At 38.4% G+C, this 6,903-nt stretch overlaps 1 protein-coding gene across 3 annotated transcripts in view; it reads right to left on the reverse strand.

Moving 5' to 3' along the window:
* The window catches only part of FGFR1OP2 (FGFR1 oncogene partner 2), a 32,394-nt gene extending 25,538 nt beyond the window's left edge, over positions 1-6,856 (reverse strand). Inside the window, exon 1 of one of the 3 annotated variants that reach the window (XM_029955865.1) lies at positions 6,585-6,856. The gene's annotated coding sequence lies outside the window, so the exon portion shown is untranslated. Of the gene's footprint in view, positions 1-4,845; positions 4,874-6,584 lie in introns of those variants that run through there. The other 2 variants (XM_029955866.1, XM_029955867.1) reach the window with 2 other exon arrangements.
* Positions 6,857-6,903: the final 47 nt, after the last annotated feature.

A 6,903-nucleotide genomic window follows, 5' to 3' on the forward strand; every position in this document is an offset into this window, starting at 1 on the left:
TGTTTCTATATTTCAATATTACTCAATGTAATCCACCATTAAGACAAAAACAAAAAAACACTTCATACTAACTGGTGCAGTTGAAAAAAAAAAACAACAAAAAAACAACATCTGTTCCTAATAAAAATTCTCTGCAAACAGAAACAGAAGGGGATTGCCTCAAACTGAGAAAGAACATTTTCTTTCTTTTTTTTGAAATTCTTTTTAATGTTTATTCATTTTTGAGAGAGAGAGACAGACAGACAGACAGCATGAGCAGTGGAGAGCAGAGGGGGAGACACACACACACAGAATCTGAAACAAGCTCCAGGCTGTGAGCTGTCAGCACAGATCTGGAAGTGGGGCTCAAACTCACTAACCGTGAGCGATGACCTGAGCTGAAGTTGACACCTAATCAACAGAGCCACCCAGGTACCCCGCCCACTTAAACAAAAATTATTTTTTAATGTTTAAGGGGCAGTTTCAATACAGCCAACATATACAGCCAACATCATACTTAAGTGAAAGACTGAATGTTTCCTCAGTAAAGTCAGGAACAAGAATGTCCCCAAACACTACTCCTATTCGATATCATAGTTGTGTCAATAAGAAATAAAAAGTGTATAGACTGGAAAAGAATAAAACTGTTCTTATTAGCAGCCAACATGTAATCTATGTAAAAACTCCCAAAGAATCCAAAAAAGAACTCCTGTAGCTAACATGTGATTTCAGCAATGTCACAAGATACAAGATAAATGTGCAAAAACAAAAAACATCAATAGTTTTTCTATCTGTTAGCAATAACACGTAGAAACCAAAACTTTAAAAATACATTTATAATAGTTCAAAAAATGAAATTTTGGGGAATAAATCTAAAAAACACACAGGATATGTACACTGATAACTACAAAATGCTAACGAAAAAAACTAAAGATGGCCTAAGTAAGTGGAGACACACTGTATTCATAAATTGGAAACTTAACATAGTAGGATGTCAATTTTTCCCAGCTGATCTAAAGATTTAACGCAATCTCCAATCAAAATCACAGTAAGCCTTTGGGTAGAAATTGACAAGCTAATTCTAAGATTTCTATGAAAATGCAAAGAAACTAGAATAGCCAAAAGCATTTTGAAAACTAAGTTGGAGAAATTATAGTACCAAATTTTAGGGCTTACTATAAAATTACTGCAATCAAGACAGCATGGTATTGGCAGAGATAGAACAGAACAGAGGTCAGAAATAAGCCCACAGAAACATGGTCAACTAATTCTTGAAAAAGGTACACAGACACTTCAAAGGGGAATGGGCAGTCTTGTCAACAAATGGTGTTAGAAGACTGGACAGCCATATGCCAAAAAATTAATCCCACCAAAAATCCCACTTTACATAAAAATTAACTCAAAGTGGACCACAGATCTAAAATGTAAAATGACAAGGAGAGAAAATCACTGTGACCTGGGGTTAGGCAAAGATTTTCTTTTACACACGATACCGAAAGATTGATTCATAAAAGAAAAATTTAAATAGACTTCATCAAAACTAGAAACATTTATTCTGAGAAAGGCACTATTAAGACAATCTGAAAAGACAAGTTAAAGAATGTGAGGTAAAATTTGCAAATCACAGTTCTGACAAAAGACTTTATCTTTTTAATACATTAAAAAGTCTCTGACAGTACGACTATGATCCAATTTTATTATTTATTTATTTAGAGAGAGAGAGAGAGAGAGAGAAACAGACTGTGGGAACAGGTAGGTGAGGGACAGAGAGAAAGAGAAGTGCAGCACCTGACATGGGGCTCAATCCCACGAACTGTGAGTTCATGACCTGAGCTGAAACCAAGAGTCGATGCTTAACCAACTGAGCCACCCAGGTGCCCCGAAAATGATCCAACTTTTAAAATGAGCAAAAGACTTTAACACTTAATCAAAAGATATATAGATGTCAAATAAGCACACGAAAATATGTTCAATGTCATTAGCCATTAGAGAAATGCAATTAAGACTACAATGAGATCCACTACACCCCAAATAAAATGGCTAAAATAAGAAGTACTGACATTCCAAGTGCTGACGAGGATGCACTGTGACTGGAACTATCCTATACTGCTGGTGAAAATGCAAAATGATATGGCTGCTTCAGAAAATGGTGCGGCAGCTTCTTACCAAGTTAAACCTATAGCTGCCAAACGACCTAGGAGTACTACTTCTGGGTATTTACCGTAGAAAAATGAGTGGATAAACTGTACTGTAGTATAGCGATATGGGATGAGGTACTGATACAACAATAAAGATGAATCTCAAAGGCGTTATGCTGAGTGAAAGAAGACAGTCTCAAAAGGTTATATAATGTTTCGAATTATCTGGCACTGCCTAAAGGAAAAAGCTATCTGCACTCCCTGATCCCAAGGTTTTTGCCTTTATCATTAATTCATCTGGTCGTTATATGCATGTATGATAGAAGGAGGGGTTTATTTATATTTCCTTTCTCTTATGGGGACAACTGGTTGTCCCAGTCTTACTGTGTAGTACATTCTTCCACCACTGAATTTTTTCTATTGAAGTATGTTTGACATATCACATTATGTAAGTTTAGGGTGTAAAACATGTTGGTTTGATGTTTATATACTGTAATATGACTGCCATTGTAATGATAATTAGCATCTCTAGGTCACATAATTATTTCCTTCTTGTGGATGGAATACCCCCACTCATTTTAATGCCATACCTATTGTGTTGGTTTTTTTTTTTTCAATAAATGTATGGGTATGTTTTTGAGCTCTCTATTCTACCTACAGGTCTTTTTATTTATCTATTTCCATAACAATACCATGCTGCGTAAACTGTTAATAGTTGTAAAATACACCCTTACTATCTGATATATCAAGTTACCCTTTTCTTCTTCAAAATTGTTTACCTATTCTTGGCTTTCTCTTCAATCTAATTCAATCTCCTCTCCAACCAACTGGACCTCCAAAGCACTCTAGACCAAACTGCTAGCTATTAATTTTAATTAATTCAAACTTTGGGTAGATGTCTGAACCCAAGGAATACTACCTTATATTCTTTCGGTCAACAGGAAAAGTGTTATTCCCATTTCATCAATGAGGAAATGGAAGGAGCCAAGTTAGTACCAGAAATAGAATTTCTGATCCCGAGCTAAGTGCTCTAGTCAGGAGCCAAGGTGGATCCTCGGACTCTGTTTACTTTTAGCTATGTAAAAACCACCTGTCTCCCTGGGTGGAAAAACAGAGCAAATTCCCTGGCCCTGCTTCACCAAGGGGACTTCCAAGACATTATAAAAACTGCATTATCAAGCCAGCAATAGAAAATAAATGAGGCTGTAAGTGGAGAAAAGATGAAAAACACCCACAAAATTTCAACTATTTTCCCTTATAATTAATAAAAGCCTAGCATCCATTTTAATTAGGCATCCCAGTTAATTATAAATCAATTAATGTTTACAGACAAGTTTTTTTGGAATTACAGTTAACATCCACTTTTAAAAAATCTTCTCTAGGTTGTATAATGAAATACTGTGAGAATGAGCTATATTTAAAACATGCTTTATAACTACAAAAATATACCTATTCAGAGAAAGGAATTATAAACATCAGATAATTGAAAGCACAATTTTATTAACACTTTAGAAAAATAGTGACACAGAGTTTCTAAGAATCTGCATGTTCATTTCCTGTATGTGAAACAACAGAAGTTTAAAATAGTTTATGACATCCATTTACTTTGCCAACTTTTTTGAAAATCATTGTGCTTTCTCCCCTTCTTTTGGCTGGTAAGTGGAGTGGGAAGAAGATTGTTTTCCAAACTCTCTAACAAGCTTTAAATATTTAAAAATAGACTCCAGTAAAAAAGGCAGTATTTACAATTTATCTGCCTATCTTTATAGTATTTGTCGTGACTGGTCATGTGCACTTACATTAGTTTCCATAGGTGGGCTCAATTTACAGATGACATTTTTCTAAAACGGGTTTGTCCCTGCCTGCATTAGCCACATTCTCGCCCACTTTGCCACACAAAGATATTGGCAGACTCCTAGCAGAGGTTTCAGAACATTCTGCTGCTGATAAAAGAGAAACCACCACCCACTCAACATACCAACTGCCAGCTGTTCACTTTTACATTTTGGTTAAGAAAATTTTAAAGAATTTCAAGTCACTCTTCTTTCTCTTTTATCCACAAATCCACTATCCCATAGCTGGACCTACACAGAAATATCGTGACTACTAATATACCATAAATCTGTCTCTAAATGTATTTCTTAAATGTTTGCTTATTTTTGAGAAAGGGAGAGAGACACAGAGATAGAGACTGTGCATAAGCAAGTGGGGCAGGGGCAGAGAGAGAGGGGGAGAGAGGAGCCAAAGTGGGCTCTGTGTTGACAACAGTGAGCCTAAATGGGGCTCGACCTCACGAACCATGAGATCATGATCTGAGCCTAAGTGGGATACTCAACCAACTAAGCCACCCAGGTGCTTTTGTCTTTAACAATCTAGTTTAACTTTTATTGGATTGTTCAGGCATACTAATTGTATTAATTAGTACATAATATTAACCGATACATATGGAACAGAAAAATAAAAAAGCATAGTTACGGCTTCCTTAGAAACTTTTAATCTAAGGAAATCAAGAAAGAATGTATGTAAATTACATGTAAAAATAAGCATCTCTTATAGATAATGTATTTCTGCATTTTTATAGTCTTTGAAAATGATGGAATGAACATGTTTGGAGCTTTATGAAGATAATTTTTTTTTTAATGTTTGAGTGAGAGAGAGAGACAGAGAGCAAGCAGGGGAAGGGCAGAAGAAAACAGAGAATCCCACCCAGGCTCTGCAACCACAGTACCTGACACAGGGCTGGAACTCACAAATTTCGAGGTCATGACCTAAGCCCAAATCAAAAGTCTGACGCTTAACCAACTGAGCCATCCAGGTGTCCCTGAAGAAGATAAAATTTTAAAATTGGAAGAACAGGATTTAAAAGGGCATAGGAGAATTTTTTTTAACCTTAGAACTGTAGCTAAATATAAGTTGCATATACATGGAGGTTCAAACAGGTATGACAAGTAAAGGAACTAACCTTATCTAAACTGGTTATTTATAACCTATGGGCCAAGGAGTCATTGGAAGTACATGGATATACAAACGCCCAGTACAATCTGCAGTCTAAAATAATTTGCTCACACACGTATTTGTTTCTCAACTGTAGACAGATACTAGTAAAATAAAACAGAAAATCATTTAAAAGGATAGTTTTTTCTCCATTATGCATAATCGCAATCAATTATGTAAAAGTATCGATTGTAAAAGTACAATTACTTCTGTGGTCGGAGTAGTTTCTCATATTCAAAACAGGTCAGGGGCCTTTAACACAAAGTTCTTTCTGGCTTTTTAAGGGCACTAAGGGCTCCTATCATTAATCTTTAGAGCGTGTATTTCAAGTATACATATTTACACATGATGCCTGCTGTGTGCATCCAAATAATGCTTGCTGTGCCCCAGGCATTCGACTAGCCTTTGTTACAAGATGAATGACAGGATTCCAGACTCAAGCTCAAATTGATAGAAACAGGTACATGAACAAATAATACAACCTAATACTGCAGAGCTGTTGCAAGTGCTCTGGGAGCACGATGGTATTATTAAGGTCACCTGGGGGAGTATGAGAAAACAAGGATCTAGGAATTGGGTCTTGACAGGTGCGCCATGGGGTGGAGAGAAAGAAGTAGCATTCTAGACAGATGGTAGAGCATACACAACAAAGACACAGAGTTGCGAAAGTGCATGACATGTTTGGGGGAAAACAGCTCTCCGGTATGACTGGATATTAAGGTACTTGGAAGAGAAGAAAGAGGAGATGAAAAAGGTAAAATAAATCGGGATAGACAGTAAAAGGCCCTACGTGATGTGCTCCACAATTAAAACTTAATTCCACCAGCAATATGGTTACCGAAAAAGTTGCAGTAAAGGACTGACACAAACAGATTTCAGAATGATAACTCTATGGAAGGATGAAGGTGGCGAAACTGGTGGGGGAGGGTGGGTAACTGCAATAATTCTGGTGGAAGAAATAATACAGTCCACTGCAAGTGGAAATGCAGAATCAAGGACGAAGGTTTCTAGTTTGGACAGCGGGATGGATACTGGTTCCATTATGAGAGATGGGGTACATAAGAAAGGCAGAAAACCCGGAAAAGAGTAGTAGTCCTGAGAGGACAGTTTTTCAAGAGACAAGAGGTGGTTATAGGCACGAAATATTCTGCAAAGCTGTAAACTCAAAACCAAAAGGGCCCCTCTTCCCTCCTAAGCTCCCAGGTGGGTTTAGGCAGGAAGAAAAGAGAAACGGAAGATGCGTCCACACAGGATGAGGGCCAAAGCTTCAAGAAACTTTCCGCACCTCAGACCCGGAAAGAGCTCACAACTGAGGCCGGGAAAAGGAAGCTCCAAGGAGCGGGTAACCAGCGCACGGCAACGGCTAGGGTAGGTGGCAAGCAGTTCAAGAAGTGTAAAGCACCAGAGCGGCACCTGGAAAGGAAACTTCCGGCACCCTGAGCCCACTCTCGTCCCTGGATTTATTCCACTTACTCTGGTCTCAATCCCTCGCAGCCGTCAACTATGGCGATAGGACTCAAAGCCTCTGCTAACAGGGACCTACGCACCCAAGGGAGGAGACTCCTCTCGTCTGTTCAGCTTCTCCAGCGAGCAGACTCAGGACCCAGCAGAGAACATCAGTGGAGAGGAGGCTGGAAGGGTTGGAAGAGTCGGAGCTCAGCCCCATCACTGGCCGGAGGAAAACCTCCGCTGGTCGCCTCGTACTAACACGCTGAGAGCGCTCAAACCTCGCGAGATTTCCTTCCTCACGTTACGGTGGGAGGGCGGGGGGCCAAGCTAGAGATTTATTTGC

Source organism: Suricata suricatta, chromosome 10, assembly GCF_006229205.1.
Source record: "Suricata suricatta isolate VVHF042 chromosome 10, meerkat_22Aug2017_6uvM2_HiC, whole genome shotgun sequence".
NCBI classification, from domain to species: domain Eukaryota; kingdom Metazoa; phylum Chordata; class Mammalia; order Carnivora; family Herpestidae; genus Suricata; species Suricata suricatta.